The 20,420-nt window shown below is 35.0% G+C and overlaps 1 long non-coding RNA gene across 1 annotated transcript in view; it reads right to left on the bottom strand.

Annotated features, from left to right (window-relative positions):
- Nucleotides 1-474: 474 nt before the first annotated feature.
- LOC118917551 (uncharacterized) overlaps nucleotides 475-20,420 on the bottom strand; it is a 391,292-nt gene continuing 371,346 nt past the window's right edge. The window contains exon 3 of the long non-coding RNA XR_008999195.1: nucleotides 475-567. This is a non-coding gene — a long non-coding RNA (uncharacterized LOC118917551). The remainder of the gene's footprint in view (nucleotides 568-20,420) is intronic.

Raw genomic sequence — 20,420 nt, 5'->3', positions numbered from 1 at the left:
CCATTAGATTCCTTTAGAGGCACAAGGTCAAGGAAGAACAAAAAAAAGTGTTCCATATTAGTTTAAACAAGTTTAAACAGATACAAAAGTAATGCCAGATATGTAACATTTGTCATTTTAATTACCAACATCCATTTTCTGTTAATTCTCCATAATACAGAGATGTGGTTAAACAATAAAAACTGTTAATAGCTCATGGGCTCTTTGGCCCCAATTATTTATCTATACAAAGACTAGCTTTGTTTTTGCTGGAAATTTGCTACAGCTACTACACTGCTGAGATGTGTAGATGACCCAGAAATGAATTTAAATATCAGTGGTCCCAAGAATCATGTTGTATATACAGTCAGTAATTGGTAAGTGCTTATTTGTTCTTTTAAACTTGTGGGTAAAATTACAACATTTCCAGTATCTCTCACCTGGCCTCAGTGCATCTCCATAGCAACAGGTGTTTCCAAGGGGTGGAGAGAAGTAGTCCACCTCCCTCTCAGTAGGTAATTAGAAGGGGGAGCAAGGGCATATCTGGACTGGAGAGGCTGGGTGGGTCTCCTTTTTTGCTGCTGGGTCCTGAAAGACAGAGGCGAGTGGAAGTGGACGACTGCTTGTAGGCAATAAATGGTTTTCTCCCACTTTATTTCTCCCTTTGACTGATTTTGGTTTCAAAGGTATTTTGCCTTGGGATTTTACCCCTGGAGTTACAAAACTATAAAAGACTCTTATGTTCTTCATTTTAAACAGTCCACATAGTATTTGCTTTTGCATATTCTTTCTTCATTGCTAGACAGAATCTTGAGAATAGAGCCAGTCTTTTTAAAATTCTTTGTGAACATCTTAGAGGTTCTGAAAATGCACTAAATCCAGAGACAAATTAATATGTACCAAGTAAACATTCAAATACTCAGTAGCCAAAAAAAGACAAAAAAGATATGACTGTAGCATAACAGTTGTCTAAGTTAAATAGTCAAGCTAAATGTAATTTTTATGTAATATTTAAATTAATAAATGCTGTCAGGAAAGGGAGCAGTTGAATATCGTCAAAGTATTTTTTTTTAACAAATATCATTCTTTGGATAGGTTGTCACATAATGAGGTTCTCAGTCTTGGTAGCTTTCAGCTAAAATGTTGAACTTTACTGAGTTTTCAGGTAATTACTTTGAGTAAATAAGAGCTTTCTGAGTTCTTAGATGTAAGGCCAAGTGTTTGGCATTTCTGACATTTCAAGTGAATGCCTCAAACTTTCATAGAATTTTTAGGACTTGCTTTTTATCTCTACTTTTTTTTCTAAAGGGAACAAAATTTGGACAGACATTATCCACTGAGTCTGTACAGAAGAAGAAAGAGATTTTTTTTTCCTTCATGTTATGTTTTCTGTATTCTACTAAATAGCACCTTAAAAGAGCAGAGTTTTGGTACGAATAAAATGGAAACAAGTGTGGTTTCTGTAAGGAAAAATCATAATGGTTTAAATAATATCATCATTCATTAAATCTCTGCCAATGTAAAAAGTGTCTTCAATAATGCCTGCTAGGATAGGCTGAAAATCCTGCATTGCTCTGAGTATGTAGTACACAGTCAAATGGAAGAAATCTCTGACTTCGTTCAGTATGGAGATCTTCAAAGTGAATAGCATCTCCTGAGTCTGATGACTAATGAAAGATTTTGCATAGTTTAAATGTACAACAGTATGTATAAAATGTACTCTGACTTTAAATCTGGAGGATTAAACCTAATTAATTATAAAGTAGGAGATTGAGGCACTCCTTATAGATTGTGAAAGCCCCATTTCCCTAATCTCTCTTGAATCCCTATATCCCTCTGCCATGCACAAAGTCCAAAGCCCAGTTTATTTACATACCTCAACCATTACTACCATCCTGGGAGCATAAATAACTTGTTTATCTGTGCTGCCTCTGCTCTGGTATATACTGCCACTTCTGCAATTCTCACACAACACTAATGTATTTGTGGCATGCTTGTCACCTCCCATAGACTGTGAGCTCTGAAGAAAGGAACTCATATATATCTTTGTATCTCTAGCTCCAAGCATGATCCTTGTCATAAAGTGCATTCTTAATAATTGGTCCCTATTATTATTAAAGACTTAATAAGTATTTCTTGTTGAAAATTTTCTGTCACACAGTTACTCATGTGAATACTGATTCTTTAGTTGAGTAGGCAAAAAGAGTAAGGTTAATCATTTTTTCTAGGCTAAGTGTGTCAGTCTAGTGTAATACAAAAGGCAAAGCAAATATGAGGAGAGCATCTATTAAGATAAAGATGGATAGGAAAAAGTTCACCTTAGGAACTTTACACTAGAGAGTCATGTTCTTCCCCTGATCTTGACATATCTGGATATATTTTGTCATTTGGATATTGGTTTATCTCTTAAGAAAGGTCTCCCCTTTAGTTCCCAATCTAAAGTAATCACTTTAGACCTTATTTTAATTCTCTGCATGTAATTAGTCATGGTCTGATTATTATTTTTATTTATTTATTCTTTTTTTACGTATGCTGTGTTTACTGCCTGTCTACTCTCCCACCATAACATAGGATCCATGAAACAAGGCTGATGTTCACTGCCTTTACATAACTCTAAAACACTACTTGGCCAATAGTAAGTGCTTAGTAAATATTTATTGAATGATGAATTGATTTAAAATGTAAATTACTTGCAAAACTTTTTTTTTTTTTTGCTAATAGTAAATTGATTTCAAAAAGCAAACAAACAAAAAAGGAATTAGACTCATTAACACAGAAAACAAACTAGTGGTTACCACTGGGGAGGGAAGTGAGGAGATGGGTGAATAGGTGAAGGGGATAAAGAGGTGCAAACTTCAAATTATAAAATAAACTAGTCACAGGGATTGAAAGTGCAGCATAGGGAATATGTCCAGTAATATTGTAATATCTTGGTATGTGACAAAGGTAACTACAGCTAACTGGGGGGAGCATTTAGTAATATACATAATTGTCAAATCACTAAGTTGTACATATGAAACCAATATAATATTGTATATCAAATATACTACAATAAAACATATAAAAATACTTAACATTCAAATGCTCCTTAAGAATATATTTCAAAAGTCTCATGTAAGAATAGCAGAATTAGGAAGTCAGGGAGAATAGAACTTTTTGTCTCTGCAGTCATCAACCTGGGTGAGAACAGAAGGAAGAAAAGTAATGGATTTCAAAAGTGTCTTTAGAAAAGAGAATGGTAATGCTTTAGAGGAACAATCAGTGAAAACCTATGAGGAAATAAATAAAAAGTAAATGGCTCCCTTTATAAGCTGATTGAATACAGTTATACATATGGGTGGAGACTCTTTTGGAAAAATCAGGTGAACATCAAGGTTGTTAAATTTAACCATCAAAGAAGATCTTAGACTGAGGAGGCTTTAATGCATTAGTATCCTATGTAAGCAAATCAGAACCTAAGCCTGAATGTAATGCCTCGAGGTTAAAAAATTGAAATCCAAGGACAACCAATCACAAATGGTCCACTTGGTTTTCCCAAATAATGCAACCACTTAAGCTATAGCCAATCAAATAATGCCCTCGCTTTGCTCCTTTCATCTTTTCTCTATAGAAGCCTTTCCCCTCACTCCTTTCAGTGGAATTCCTCCAACCACTTTTGGTTTGCCACTGTTGGGTTTGAATTGATTTTTTCTCAAATGAACTCTTAAAATTTTTAATATGCCTCAGTTTATCTTTTAACAAGATCAATTTGAATTTCAAATTGAAAGCACAGTACTCTTACAGATTTGTGTTTATGTAAATAGCAGAGAAAATGCTTTCAGTCTGCCAATCCTGATATCTTCTCTCTATTTGTCTACAGTCTACACTTAGGTAAAGTCCTGTGGTCTGGGTAGTGGAATGTGGATAGAAGCATTTACCACTTCCAAGTGTGGCCCCTAAAACTCTTAAGAGATCTTCTACACTTTCTGTCATGCAGAAAATTCAGTGAATGTATAGGAGGCTACCAACCACACACCCAGTTGGGGGACTGTGAACTGAAGGAGAGAGAAACTGTTAAGTCACTGAACTGTTGTTATGATATGTGCTGGTATACATATGCTTCTCCTCTCCTTCTAGCTGAACTTTCATCTGTATGACTCTATGGAAACTAGTGATTAAAGTGCCCTGTCTCAGGGTTGATTGGTTCAAGTGTGGAAATAAGGCTCAAGTCAGAGCAATTAAAATCTTACTCTAACATTTTTTTATCTGGAACCTAGGGAAGAGTTGCAGGCCCTCCACAGTGGGAGGGTGGAAGATATGCAAGTAATCTCTCTGAGAGGCTGAAGCAGGCAAGCAGAAGAATGTGAGGATGAACATTCTGCATTTGGATCGTTGGCTTCAGGTATTCCAGGGGTCTGGATAAAACCTTGATTTTTCCAGTTTTCAGAGCTACCCCATTATTCTTCTGGTCAATTTTCTTTTTGCCTAAGATGTTTGTTTTTCTGTTACTTAAAACTAAGATTCATGTATGATATAGAGACTGATTAGCACTGTATTTTAGCAAATAGAATTATATGGGATTTGCCAAAACCATTTTTTTATAGTTCTTTCCTGCCCTCACTGCATGAGTACAGTTGAACCATAAAGCACTCCTACCCATTTTAGGATGTAGTTTCCCTACTAGGAGAAGACAGGGCTTATCTCTAATGGATCAGGAAAAAGGAGAGGGGAAACAACTGCAACTTGACAAATGATTAGGCTGTTCCACACTAGTATGTCTCCAACTCTAATGTATGCATGAATTACACAGAGATTTTGTTAAAATGTAGATTTGGAAACAGGTCTAGGAAAGGGCCTGAGACTCTTGCTAAGATGCTGCTGCTGGTCCTCCTCCACACTCTGAAGGGCAAGGGTCCAGAGCAGAGCGAGCACCTCTTGTGGTTGCTCCTTTGCTGTGTATGATTCTGAGTAGGAACAAGTAGCATGGCTACATTTTGCTCTTCAAGAGCTCTCATGAGACTGTACGGTCCTCAGCCCAGCAGCATTGGCAACATCTGGGACCTTATTAGAAATGTAAATTTTGAAGCTCTGTCCTTATCTACTGAATCAGAAGCTCTGGGCATGGGGCCCTCAAAATTGTACTTGTAAACTCTACAGGCAAATATTATGCTCTATGGAAACCATGGACTGGGAGCTGACAGTATCTTTGAATAAATATCACTTTCATTGGCTTCAGAAGATAGGTTAAGACTAAGAAAAACAAACAGGGCAATCAAAGACTTCGGGAAAACCTACTCAGACTGAAATACACTTTAACTCTTTACTGTGTTCATTTCAAGAGCAAGCCTCATAAGTGATGAGTGGCGTGGTCCAGGAGTAGGGAGTGGAAAACATGGTGGAGACCACAGGGTATCTGTGTTTCTGTCTGGGCTCCACAAGCAAGCCATATAGCCTCTTGGAAAAGCATATTCCTGATATACAAATATGGATTTTAATCCTCTTTCTCTACTTGTCAGAGAAATGGGAAGCACTAAATTTAATGTTCTACATATTGCACTTTGAGAATTCTAACCACTCGGATACTGGTTAGTAGTTGATATTTATGCAGAAATATTTTAGTCAATTCTAAAGACTTCTTTTTTTAATCTGTCATGGAGGAAAGGGGAGAATTTATCACATAGAGATAAAAACAATAGTTCAATGCTGCTTACAAGAGACTCACCTCAAACCCAAAGACATGTACAGACTTAAAGTCAAGGGATGGAAAAAGATATTTCATGAAAACAACAGAGAGAAGAAAGCAGGTGTTGCAATTCTGGTATCAGAAAAAACAGACTTCAAAATAAAGAAAGTAACAAAAGACAAAGAAGGACATTACATAATGACAAAGGGCTCAGTCCAACAAGAGGATATAACCATTATAAATATAAATGCACCCAATACAGGAGCACCAACATACCTGAAACAAATACTAACAGAACTAAAGGAGGAAATAGAATGGAATGCATTCATTCTAGGAGACTTCAACACACCACTCACTCCAAAGGACAGATCCACCAGACAGAAAATAAGTAAGGACACAGAGGCACTGAACAACACACTAGAACAGATGGACCAACTAGACATCTACAGAACTCTACAGCCAAAAGCAACAGGATACACATTCTTCTCAAGTGCACATGGAACATTCTCCAGAATAGACCACATACTAGGCCACAAAAAGAGCCTCAGTAAATTCCAAAAGATTGAAATCCTATCAAACAACTTTTCAGACCACAAAGGCATAAAACTAGAAATAAACTGTACAAAGAAAGCAAAGAGGCTCACAAACACATGGAGGCTTAACAACACGCTCTTAAATAATCAATGGATCAATGACCAAATCAAAATGGAGATCCAGCAATATATGGAAACAAACGACAACAACAACACTAAGCCCCAACTTCTGTGGGACGCAGCAAAAGCAGTCTTAAGAGGAAAGTATATAGCAATCCAAGCATATTTGAAAAAGGAAGAACAATCCCAAATGAATGGTCTAATGTCACAATTACCAAAATTGGAAAAAGAAGAACAAATGAGGCCTAAGGTCAGCAGAAGGAGGGACATAATAAAGATCAGAGAAGATATAAATAACATTGAGAAGAATAAAACAATAGCAAAAATCAATGAAACCAAGAGCTGGTTCTTCGAGAAAATAAACAAAATAGATAGCCTCTAGCCAGACTTATTAAGAGGAAGAGAGTCAACACAAATCAACAGTAACAGAAACAAGAAAGGAAAAATCACGACGGACCCCACAGAAATACAAAGAATTATTAGAGAATACTATGAAAACCTATATGCTAACAAGCTGGGAAACCTAGGAGAAATGGACAACTTCCTAGAAAAATACAACCTTCCAAGACTGACCCAGAAAGAAACTGAAAATCTAAACAGACCAATTACCAGCAACGAAATTGAACCAGTAATCAAAAAACTACCCAAGAACAAAACCCCCGGGCCAGATGGATTTACCTCGGAATTTTATCAGACATACAGGGAAGACATAATACCCATTCTCCTTAAAGTTTTCCAAAAAATAGAGGAGAAGGGGATACTCCCAAACTCATTCTATGAAGCTAACATCACCCTAATACCAAAACCAGGCAAAGACCCCACCAAAAAAGAAAACTACAGACCAATATCCGTGATGAATGTACCTGCAAAAATACTCAACAAAATATTAGCAAACCAAATTCAAAAATACATCAAAAGGATCATACACCATGACCAAGTGGGATTCATCCCAGGGATGCAAGGATCGTACAACATTCGAAAGTCCATCAACATCATCCACCACATCAACAAAAAGACAAAAACCACATGATCATCTCCATAGATGCTGAAAAAGCATTTGACAAAGTTCAACATCCATTCATGATAAAAACTCTCAGAAAAATGGGAATAGAGGGCAAGTACCTCAACATAATAAAGGCCATATACAATAAACCCACAGTCAACATCATACTGAACAGCGAGAAGCTGAAAGCATTTTCTCTGAGATCGGGAACTAGACAGTGATGCCCATTCTCCCCACTCTTCTTTAACATAGGACTGGAGGTCCTAGCCACGGCAATCAGACAAAACAAAAAAATACAAGGAATCCAGATAGGTAAAGAAGAAGTTAAACCGTCACTATTTGCAGATGACATGATACTGTACATAAAAAACCCTAAACACTCCACCCCAAAACTACTAGAACTGATAGCGGAATACAGCAAAGTTGCAGGATACAAAATCAACACACAGAAATCTGTGGCTTTCCTATATACTAACAAGGAACCAACAGAAAGAGAAATCAGGAAAACAACTCCATTCACAATTGCATCAAAAAAAATAAAATACCTAGGAATAAACCTAACCAAAGAAGTGAAAGACTTATACTCTGAAAACTACAAGTCACTCTTAATAGAAATTAAAGGGGACACTAACAGATGGAAACTCATCCCATGCTCGTGGCTAGGAAGAATTAATATCGTCAAAATGGCCATCCTGCCCAAAGCAATATACAGATTTGATGCAATCCCTATGAAACTACCAGCAACATTCTTCAATGAACTGGAACAAATAGTTCAAAAATTCATATGGAAACACCAAAGACCCCGAATAGCCAAAGCAATCCTGAGAAAGAAGAATAAAGTAGGGGGGATCTCACTCCCCAACTTCAAGCTCTACTACAAAGCCATAGTAATCAAGACAATTTGGTACTGGCACAAGAACAGAGCCACAGACCAATGGAACAGACTAGAGAATCCAGACATTAACCCAGACATATATGGTCAATTAATATTTGATAAAGGAGCCATGGACATACAATGGCGAAATGACAGTCTCTTCAACAGATGGTGCTGGCAAAACTGGACAGTTACATGTAAGAGAATGAAACTGAACCATTGTCTAACCCCATACACAAAAGTAAATTGGAAATGGATCAAAGACCTGAATGTAAGTAATGAAACCATAAAACTCTTAGAAAAAAACATAGGCAAAAATCTCTTAGACATAAACATGAGTGACCTCTTCTTGAACATATCTCCCTGGGCAAGGAAAACAACAGCAAAAACAAACAAGTGGGACTATATTAAGCTGAAAATCTTCTGTACATCAAAAGACACCATCAATAGAACAAAAAGGACCCCTACAGTATGGGAGAATATATTTGAAAATGACACATCCGATAAAGGCTTGACGTACAGAATATATAAAGAGCTCACACGCCTCAACAAACAAAAAACAAATAACCCAATTAAAAAATGGGCAGAGGAACTGAACAGATGGTTCTCCAAAAAAGAAATACAGATGGCTAACAGACACATGAAAAGATGCTCCACATCACTAATTATCAGAGAAATGCAAATTAAAACTACAATGAAGTATCACCTCACACCAGTAAGGATGGCTGCCATCCAAAAGACAAACAACAACAAATGTTGGTGAGGCTGTGGAGAAAGGGGAACCCTCCTACACTGCTGGTGGGAATGTATATTAGTTCAACCATTGTGGAAAGCAGTATGGAGGTACATCAAAATGCTCAAAACAGACTTACCATTTGACCCAGGAATTTCACTCCTAGGAATTTACCCTAAGAATGCAGCAATCAAGTATGAGAAAGACCAATGCACCCCTATGTTTATCGCAGCAGTATTTACAATAGCCAAGAAATGGAAGCAACCTAAATGTCCATCGATAGATGAATGGATAAAGAAGATGTGGTACATATACACAATGGAATACTACTCAGCCATAAGAAAAGGGCATATCCTACCATTTGCAGCAACATGGATGGAGCTGGAGGGTATTATGCTCAGTGAAACAAGCCAAGCAGATAAAGAGAAATACCAAATGATTTCACTCATCTGTGGAGTATAAGAAGAAAGGAAAAACTGAAGGAACAAAACAGCAGCAGAATCACAGAACTCAAGAATGGACTAACAGGTACCAAAGGGAAAGGGACTGGGGAGGATGGGTGGGTAGGGAGGGAGAAGGGGAGGTGGGAGAAGAAGGGGGGTATTAAGATTAGCATGCATGGGGGGGGGGGAGAAAGGGGAGGGCTGTATAACACAGAGAAGAAGTTTCTGTGATGACTGCCCTTGTACTGTTCACCATGTAACTTATTCACTATGTAAGAATTTGTTCTCCCTGTAAGAACTTGTTCATTATGCTTCAGAAGATTGGAGACTGATGAAAATTAGGCTTGGGGTGGATTAATGATTGTGCATTGAGCACTGACCCCCCTACACAGAATTTTATTGTTGTTAACAACCATTTGATCAATAAATATGAGAGATGCCCTCACAAAAAAAAAAAAAAAAAAAAGAAGTACCCACTTGCAATTGTAAAATAAATAATTAACCGGGATGTAATGTATAGCATAAGGAATATAGTCAAAATATTGTAACAACTTGTTATGGTGATAGCTGGTACCTAGAATTATCATGTATATAAATGTTGAATCACTGTGTTGTACACCTGAAACTAATGTAATACTGTGTGTCAACTACCCTTCAGTAAAAAATAATGATCTAAAAACAAAAAAAACAATAGTTCAAAAAAAGAGGTCAAAGTAAACATAAATTATCTCCACAAAGGCATTATGAGGTAGAAAAAAGCTGAGTCCAGATAAACAGGCAAAAATCTTTAATCATTGACTCCTGCACCTCTTTCTTCTACCAACCCATGATTAGCATAAATGGCTGTATTTTGCCTATCACTCTGAAGGATACGTATTTGCTGTACTCTCTAACAAAAAACTGTGAGGTCCGTGAGAATGGGTCTTTAATTTATTTTTCAAGAAATAAATTTTTGGTGGATTTACTTGAACTGGATCTATGTAGGGAGAAGGAATGTCATCTTGAGAGAAGGGTAGAGAAAAAGAAAAGAAATTTTGCACAGTGAAAATACTTGCCTGCCTATAACTGCCAGTTATGTCCAGACCTGGCCCAGGGAATTGAGACACCGAGAGAGGACAATCATAAAACAAAGATGCCAAGGGAATGATTTATCATCAGGAGCCTTGGACCTGACTTGGGCAATACCTCTGTGAAAATAATTAAAATGAAATGATGATAAAGTAACTAAGGGGCAGAGAACAGTAGTGAAAATTATGTTTCATACCTTGTGTTTCTGAGTAATGACACTCAGCATCCCTGGGCTTTCAGTTAAATTAAGCTTAGTATGTCTCTTCTTATCCCAGATCACATGGCTCATAGTTGCCCCTCCCTACACGAGCCCCTTTCTGTTGTCCTCTCCAATTTACATAGTACAGGGTATGTGATTAATACCTAATTTATGTCCTTCCCTGAAATGTTCATGAAAATAAACAGAGATGGTCCCCAAAATGACCTTTATTGAATCCCTTCATACCTTTCCCCCAAATGGATGTTTTAGCATTTACAAATCACTTTAATTTTCTCTTTGCCTGCCAGATGGGTTTGAATCTCTGTAGTGGCTTTCTTCTCCAAACACCACAGTTTTCTAAAGGATCAAATAAAGTTCATAGTGGCTTATCTCAATTTCCCTGGGAAAACTCACATTTTGAAATGAAAAAGTCAGAATAAATCAACAGCAGTAGCAAGCAGTTATAGAGGTCTCTATTCAGGGCAGTCACCTCGTCTTCTCTATTGACTAGGAGGTATATTTGAAGAACAGTTTCAAGGAGATAGTGGGGGGCTGGGCATCAGCAGTCAGAAGATGTGATGGAGGAGATTAACAGATGAGCAATAAAATGTAGTATCTAAGAAACGCAAATATCGGAAGGGCCTATAAGCTTATTAATTCTTTGCCTGTGGAACAGTTGTTACAGAAAAGCAAACCAGGATAGGCAGGTGGGGAGGAGCACAAAGTGGAACCAGAATATTCTAACTGAAGACTATTATCTGGCAAGCAAATGCTGCTCTGAGCAGAAAGTAGGCAGACAGTATGGAGTATGGTTATTTTGTGTTACTGTTATTAATTATAACAAAGTATATTTTGCCATTATTGAGCTATTCATTTCAAATGCATTTCTCATAATCTGTACAATCCATAAATTATATAATGATTACACTCATTTTAAAGACATGAAAACTATGGCTTCAAGAGATTGAAAATACCCTAATGATCACCATGTAGAACCAGGTTTCAAAGTGTATGTCTAATGTTAAGACAGTTATTTATTATAATTAATATATTTTAAACAAATTATAGCTTACTATATACCATTGCTCTCCCTCCAATTCCTGCTCAATATACATATCTGGATTTTCAGCTTACTTATGAAATATGGAGTAAGATCACAGAGATAAATCATTTACCATTGATTATGGGAATATGTAAAAAATTAAATAGTAGTGTGATAAGTAGTTTTTACTATATGTCTTTAATTTTGTCATTATATATTTTTTCTAATTCATAACCATGCTTCTCACATATGAATGGATTTCTTCTGTTTTTCTCTCTTGACACTAGGTGAGAGTAATGCAAAGGAGTAAAGTACCCAGCTAGGGAATGCCTCTTGATGAGCAATACTCACTGGGTAAGAAGGGGCTGCAGAGTGCAGAGACCTTCAAGACAGGCCAGAAAAGAGACCAAAGGGAAATGTGCATCCATCCAGCACATCCAGGAAACCTCTCTCAAACCGTACTCTAACTGAAGAGCCCCACTAGAACAATATCATGTGAACGGTTCCTTGGAGTTCTGCAATAATATGGCCTTGGAGGAAGGAAGATACTTGCAAGTGTTTTTAAAGCGCAACAACACTGGTATGTCCCAAGATTACATTGCAAAGTTTTTTTTAACTCTAAGACTCACTTGTATAGCAGGAATCCTGCAGGCAATTCACCAGAATCTGTTAATCATTTAAAACTTTGTTGAATACACTTTCTTTATGGGCCTTTCCTGACATTTTCAGTTAGCCTCAACATTATCGTCATCTGTGTTTCTAAGCAAAGTTGTTTGTAACTCGAGCTTAGCACGTCAACCTTGAATTAGATGGTCATCTATTCTGTAGGGCTATGAAGTTTTTGAAGTCAGCAGCTATGAGGGACTGGTACACTTCAGAGTAATAAATTTGGGTTCAAATCTTGCATATACCAATTACTACTAGTTCTTATGTTTTCCAAATCTTTGTCTCTTCTTCACTTTCAAATGAGAATAACTTATGATACCTATTTTATAGAATTGTTCTAAGATTTGTGAATGGAACAGTCTGAAAATATTTTTGGATAATTTGTATGTTACTAGGATCTTTTACCTAAAACTAAGGGGTATCAAATGTATAATGTAATTTTATGTACAGGTTGGAATTGGTTTTCTATTCTTTCTTAAGTCATGTCATCCAAGGATTTACCGGTAACTGAAATTATTGGTCATGTTATAAATAAAGTTTTCTACATTATTATCTTCTTTGAATTTTTCAAAAGTTAAAATGACCTAGAACTCTAAATACTACATCAAATACACATCCCAGAATAAAACCTTTTAACAGTAAAAAAATTTCCATATAGGTGCTTAGTCTTAGGGCACATTGCAGCCTTCCAAGGCGCATGTGCAGACCAGTGCTTAAATAACACCTGTGCCTAGAGATGAATAGATGGGAGATAATGGATTCATAGATTAGACACACAAATTAAGACTCATTTTGATTTTTCTCTCCCAATACTTGGTTCCCCAATCTTGAGGAATTGCATACCCTTTCCTCTCCTGACATAGGCTTCCTCAGAACCCTAGTCTTGTAACATCAGGCCTCTCAAGTGAAGTCTTTTGATTCTTCTAGAGCACTTAGGAATCTTTCCTCCTAAGGGATCACTTGTAAAATCTCTAAGAGTAATCATCTTGACTCATGCCCCCCTTTGTCCTTTACAATAGCCTCTGTTAACCTCTATTTTCTATTTCTATGAATTTAACTACTGGAAAAGTAAAAAATATGGAGGCAGTAAAAAGATTAGTGGTTCCTAGAGATTAGAGGGAAGGCCAGGATGAATAAGCAGAGCACAAAGGTTTTTTAGGGAAGTGAAACTACTATATATGATACTATGATGATGGATATGCCACATATTTGCTCAAATCCATAGAATGTATAATACCAAGAGTGAACTCTAATGCAAACTATGGACTCTAAGTAATGAAATGTCAGGATAGGTTCATCAGTTGTGACAAATGTGCCATTAAGGTGGGAGATGTTTTTAACAGGGGGTGTTATAAATGTGTGGGGCAGGGATTATATGAGAAAACTCTATCTTCTGTTCAACTTCATTGTGAACCTAAAACTGTTCTAAAAAATAAAGTTTATTTAAAAAATGGAAGGGAATTCTGACATATGCTAGAACATGAATAAACCTTGAAGATGTGCTAAATAAGCCAATTGCAAAAAGAAAATGCTGTATGATTCCATGGATAGGAGCTACCTAGAGTGGCCAAAATGTAGAGATAGAAATTTTTTTGGATTTTTCATTTTTTCAGAATTAAACTCAATTTATTATTATTGCACAAATAATGTTAGTAGCATTAAAGCATCATTCATAATTCAGTGTTTTCATCCTAATGTAACTACTAAAACACATACTTTTTTGTGTATTGAAAGTTATATATTTTGTATATATAAGCTTAAAACAATATAGTCAAACTCCATTGCTTGTGCCTTCTTTATTACACAAACACAATATCAGTACTAATTATTTAAATGTTACATAATTTTCTTGTCAATTGTTATAGTGAATTATTTAATCATTCATTTATTAGAATATTTTTAAAAATTTATTTGTGTTGATACTAAAGACCAACTCAATGATCACCTTTCATGCCCAAATATTTCTTCCTGATGTTTGGAAACATTCAGACTGATATTCTGTTGAAGGTGCCTCTCAAAATTTTTATCTATCACATTATCTAGTTTTAATTTATAGCATTTATGCCATGTGAATTTTTTGGTGTGTCTGCAAGTGTGTGTGCATGTATACTCTTTCCAGTGTACATGTGTACTGGCTACCTGACTATAGTGCTTGCTTATTGAAGGCATGTACTTTACCTGTCTTTTCACTATTACTCAATCACTGTAACATTTCCAGATACATGTTACATATTTATAATGTGTAGAAAATTAACAAACCAACATTAGAATGAATAAATAAATGGATCGTTTTAGGCAAACAATAGTTATTTCTTCATACTTCAAGTAATATTTGACATCAGTATTTAGAATATTTTATGAATGAAAAGTTATATGAAATTTTAAGGTAAAATTTATTATGTTATCTCTAAAGTGCTCATAAAAGTAATTTCTGGGAAAACAGAGAAAAGGAAAAATTCTCCACATTCCCATAATTCAAAATAATTACTGAGGTGTTCGTTGACTTTCTGTTATTTTTTGTTCATACAGCTTTAAGTGAAAGTATGAGTTAGTTAGTATATAATATATACACAAATTTCTAAGCATATTTCTCTTCATGTAGTGGGTATATTTGCAAAGAAACATTCTAAAGACTCCTTTTATTCAGTATAAACAGTATTATGTACATTTTATTGAATTTATGGTTTATTTATGCGGCACCCAGGAAAATAATGCTGAATGCATCATGTTACCGGCAAAGGAAGGTTAAAATGCTAAACATGGAGAATGTTATTTACAAAGACTTTAATTGTTGTACAAAAATATAACCATAAATCCACATGCTACACTGAAAGCTTTATGAAATGAAAAGGCTTTTAAATGCCTGTTTCAAGGTTGACAGTGTCATGCTATTTCACCCAAAATATCTTTTTGTGCTCAGTGTACAATGCACATATGCCAGTAAAATCACCCAAATATGCCAAAAAAAAAAAAACAGGGGGAAGGGTTATATGAGTTCTAGAAATCTACTCTAATCTCTCTAAAATTATGAACAATTATCCCCCAATGTCAATATTCCCTATTTGTCAGGAAAGTATTTTTAGCAGTTAAAGGAAGATTGTTTTTAGTTACTTACAAAGAATAATTTGGTGTTGTAGAAAGAGTGATTTGTGAAGTCAGACATTCAAATTCTGGCTTGGTAATCAAAGCAAGTTATTTTTTCAGTCCACAGATACCTCATTCCTAAAATTAAAAATAACATCACTCCCCTCATGAGCTGATTGTGAAGAATAAATGAAAAATATGTTAAGTGCCTAGTCGGCTACCTGGCACATACATGATAATCATGCCATAACAGGCATTCACAAAATGATAATGGATGATGGAGTCTATTCATTAGGTGAGGGATGAACCACACTCATCCCATTTATTTATCCCTGGGTTCAATTTATCCCTGGGTTATAAAAAGAAGCCAAGTCACCATATCAACATTTGTTTGGGAAGCTGCATACTAAAATTTTCTGTGTTAGTAACACTGTAGTTAAAAATAACAATGAGAAAAAGATAAGGTCCAAGCCAAACTTCAAAACCCAAATTAAATAAATTGTGAATAATCTGCATACATTTCAGAGAAAGTTCTAACTTTACAAATAGCTTTATTAGAGACTCAGAATCTGGCATCAAAAGTGAAAATGGTTTTGCCCTCCTCTATAACTCAGCAATTTAAGATTAGATTTCCTTTCTGATTAGCTTCAGCTAGGGTCACACACCTATTTCAGAATCATTCACGTAATCTCAGATGGGGCTGGGAACAAAAGGGTGGTAACCACAACATGCCATGTTTCCTCACTTCTGTCTCACCTCTCTCAAACCAGGATAATATTCTCAGGAGCAGAATAAATAAATATTTTGGTGGGCAAACAAAATAGATTTCTATTCCAAAGACCCAAATCAATCTAATGCAGGCAAAATAGGGACTGTGGAAATATATTATGAGATTCAGATGCATAATGGGACATAATTCTATTTTACTGAATACTCAGTAACCCTTATCAGAAATTCATATTTAGCATTTAGCAAAGGCTACCAGCATTACATTCCCAGAAAAGGCAAACTATTATTACTAAGTATTTATTACCATAACACTAACCATTTACTTGCTCCTTGTCTCTTTCCCTATCTCTGTTCTTTCTGTCCTTTATTTCCTTCTTCCTTCTTCTAATTTATTTCCCACAATTCTTTGCTTTCTCAAACATTTATTGATCACCTCCTATGCACAATCCTTTTATAAACTGATAAAACACATTGTTGTCCCTAATGAAATTTATAATCTAATTGGAAAATTACAACAAAATTAAGTATGCTACATTGTAAAAAAAAGTGCTGTATAGGACCAGACACGTATCATTTTGGAAAGCAGCAATAATGTTATAATGTAATTAAAATATGGCTTGGGGTCAAAAGCTCTGGACCATATTCCTAGTTTTGCCTCTTACCAGCTGTGTGAATTTTGGAAGGTCATATAAGCTATCTTAGCCTCCAAGTTCTCATCTTTGTAGTAGAAATGATGCTGTCTGCCTCACAGCAATGTTGTGAGGATCAAATGAATGACATATGAGAAAGTGCCAATAGCATTCTCTGACACATAACTGGCATCACAGTCTTTTTAAATAAAGTGTTGTGAGTTTTCATAAAAGGGAGAAATATTTCAAGCTGCAGGAATCAGGGAAGACTTCACTGGGATGGATTTCAAATTGATAGAATTAGACAGCACATATGGAAGGGAAAGACTGTTCTGGTATCAGAGGCAAAATGAGCAAAACAATGGAAATGAGAATGCATTTTTTTAAATGAAAATAGAGGGTGTTTCATGTTAGCTAAATTAGTGAGGTTTTGCTTGTTTGTTTTGTTTTCATGGTAAAGTTCTTTCGTCAATGAATTTTTGCAGGCATTTAATACATTAAACAGTTAAGAGGATCTGCTTTTATTGAAACAGGTGTGAGAAGACTCCTTCCCTCATAATTCCACATAGCTGCCCTAAGGAAATCTAGGTGTTTAAAATGCACAGTTTTAAAACCAATGCAATGTTTATAGAAAACAAGGAAACTGGACTGGGGATCAAAGACAATAGTGACTAATGACAAACCTAACTTGTAGTTTTGTAAACATACTACAGTCTCTTTTCTCTCATGCTTTTGCACATGGCACCTCTCTTATGGAAACACATCCCTCATGAATTCACCTGCATCTTGTCCTTTAAGATTTAATTTAGCACAGCTTTTTTTTGATGTTCTTCATCCATCCTTTAAGCATCTTGCTGAACTAAGTGCTAATTCTCTGAGCCACTTGCCGAACCAAGCATATAATTTTTTTGATCCTCTGTGGATATTAACTGAATTGCTCATTACTTGGGAGTTTTTCTTTTGTTCCTTCAAATTTCTAACAGCTTTATTAAGGTGTAACTGACATACAATAAGATACATATTTTAAAAGTGTACAATTTGATAAGTTTTAATACATGTATGCACCCATGGAAACACTGCCAAGATAATGAAGATTACATTCGGTTTCCTCACGCCGATTTGTACCTTTTTAAAACAGTATCAGTTCTTTTCCATCCCCAGTCAACCACTGGCCTGCTTTCTGTCATTAAGTCGTTCTGTTATTTTGTAAAATTCTATGTAAATGGAATCACACAGCACTCTTTTTGTTTTTTTCTTTCAATCAACGTAAGTATTTTGAGGTTCACACATTTGTAATGTAGGAAAAATTCATTTTTATTGTCAAGTATTGTTCAATTATATGGATGTGCCACAGTTTGTTTATCCACTAACACGTAGATGGACATTAGGGTTATTTCCTATTTTCAGCTCTTACAAGACGAAATGTTATGAATATTCATATAAAATATTTATATGGATATAAACTTTCATTTCTATTGGAAAAATACCAAGAAGTAGAATCCCTGGATTACAGGGTAGGTGTATATTCAACTTTTAAAAAACTCATCTTCCAAAGATAGTTTCACCAGTGTATAATATCCATTTGTGTTTGTCAGTCTTTTAAATTGTAACCATTCTAACAGGAATATAGAACAAAATTGTGTTTACCTAATGAATAGTTATGTTGAGCATACTTTTATGTGCTTATTTGTCTTTCATATATTTTCCTTAGTGAAGTGTTTGTCCAAACTTTTGTTGTTCTTGTTGGGTTATTTGTTATATTACTGTGTTTTTAGGGTTGTTTGTGTATTCTAGCACAAGTTCTTTATCAGATATGTGATTTGCAAGTTTTTTTTTTTCCCAGTAAATGTCTGGTCTCCTTATTCTCAACATTGTCTGAAGACACCAAATTTTTCGATTTTGATCAAGTACAATTTATTGATTTATTATCAGTAATATTTCTGTTGTTGTGTTTAAAAAAACTTTGCCTAACCAAAGATCACAAAGGATCTCTATTTTTTAATCTAAACATGTAATAGTTTTATGATTCACATTTAGATTAATGATTCTAATAACAAACCATTTTCATGTGATTTGAGATATGGCTGGGGTTTTGGGGTTTTATCCTTTTGCATTTTTTGTTTGTTTTGTTTCAAAAAATGTTTCAATGGGAAAATATTTCAAAAAATCAATTGTGTATATATTTGTGGACTCTCTTTGCTGTTCCATGGGTCTCTTTTTCTATTATAAAGCAAATACAACTTCTTTTAGTTACTGTATTTCATGATGTCTTGAAATCTGGTAGAATTAGCCCTCCAGCTTCACTGTTTTAAAAATTTGACTTGATTCTTTGAATTTCCATATTCCATTTAGAATAAGTTTTTCAATTTTGACCAAAAAATCTGATTGAGATCTTGGTTAGAATTGCATTAAATTTATAGAGCCATTTGTAGAGAACTGACATCACAAAAACATTGAGTTTGGGTCCATGTATAATGTATCTTCTCAATTGCTTAATAATCTGCTTTAATTTTTCCATGATATAGTTTTAAGTATGCAGGTCTTTAGTATCTGTCATCAATTTTCTCTCCAAGTTTTTCACTGTTGATGCTATTGTACACAGTATTGCTTTTTAAGTTTAAGTTTTAAAATTTTCATTGCTAGTACAGAAATGTGATTTTTTTTCTGTATATGCATCATGCATCCTGCAACTTTCCAAATCCACATATTAGTTCCAAAAGGTTGTTTTTGTTGTTGTGGTAGTGGCTGTTGATTCTATTAGATTTTTATGTAATCATGTTGTTTATAAACTAATAGCAATTTAATCTCTTTTTATTCCAATTATATGCTTTGTATTTATTTTTCTTGCCTTACCACACTGAATAAAACCACCAGTACACCATTAAATAGAAGTGTTGAGAACATACATCCTCTTGTTCAGTATTGCAGGAGAAAGGCCTTAAGTCTTTTAGCATTAAGTATGGAGTTAGCCATGCATTTTGTAGATGCCCTTTATTAGGTTAAGAAAATTCTTATTTATCCAAGTTTAGGTATGGGCTTTTATTAAGGATTTATGTTAGTTGTTAAATGCTATATTTCTTGATGTCTGAAAAAGTTTTTGTTTTACTATTGCTTTAAAAAAAATTTTGCCAGGTATAAATTTGAGATTGACAACTTTTAATCCTCCAGTAATTTAAAGATGACTCCCCACTGTTTCCTAACATTTTTTTTTTTTTACAGAAGAAATTTGAGTCCATCTTATTTTTGTTGCTCTCTATATAATGTGACTTTTTTTTCTTGGATGTTTTCATAATTTGTTTTTTGATCATTACTTTAAAATGATTTTATAACAATGTGCTTTGTTTTAGTTTCCTTCATGTTCTTTGTATTTAGGTGTTTGGATTTCTTATATATGTGATTTTTTAGTTTTTCTTAAATTTGAAAAATTCCAGCCATTGTTTCATTAAAATATGTTTTTCCTTCCTCCATTAGGCCAATTGGAAATGATTTAGTGCTCACTCATGGTATATTTTACATCCTCCTACCCCTCTTTTTTTCCATTTTGGATAGTTTTTATTGATGTATTTTCAATCTTTCTAATATTTTCTTCAGCAATGACTAATTTGTTGGGAATCCTATCTAATAAAGTTGTCATCTACAACATTATAGTTTTGACT

Source organism: Manis pentadactyla, chromosome 9, assembly GCF_030020395.1.
Source record: "Manis pentadactyla isolate mManPen7 chromosome 9, mManPen7.hap1, whole genome shotgun sequence".
Classification (NCBI taxonomy): domain Eukaryota; kingdom Metazoa; phylum Chordata; class Mammalia; order Pholidota; family Manidae; genus Manis; species Manis pentadactyla.
Note: the sequence above shows the minus strand (reverse complement) of the source record. Positions and strands in the feature narration are given on the sequence as shown.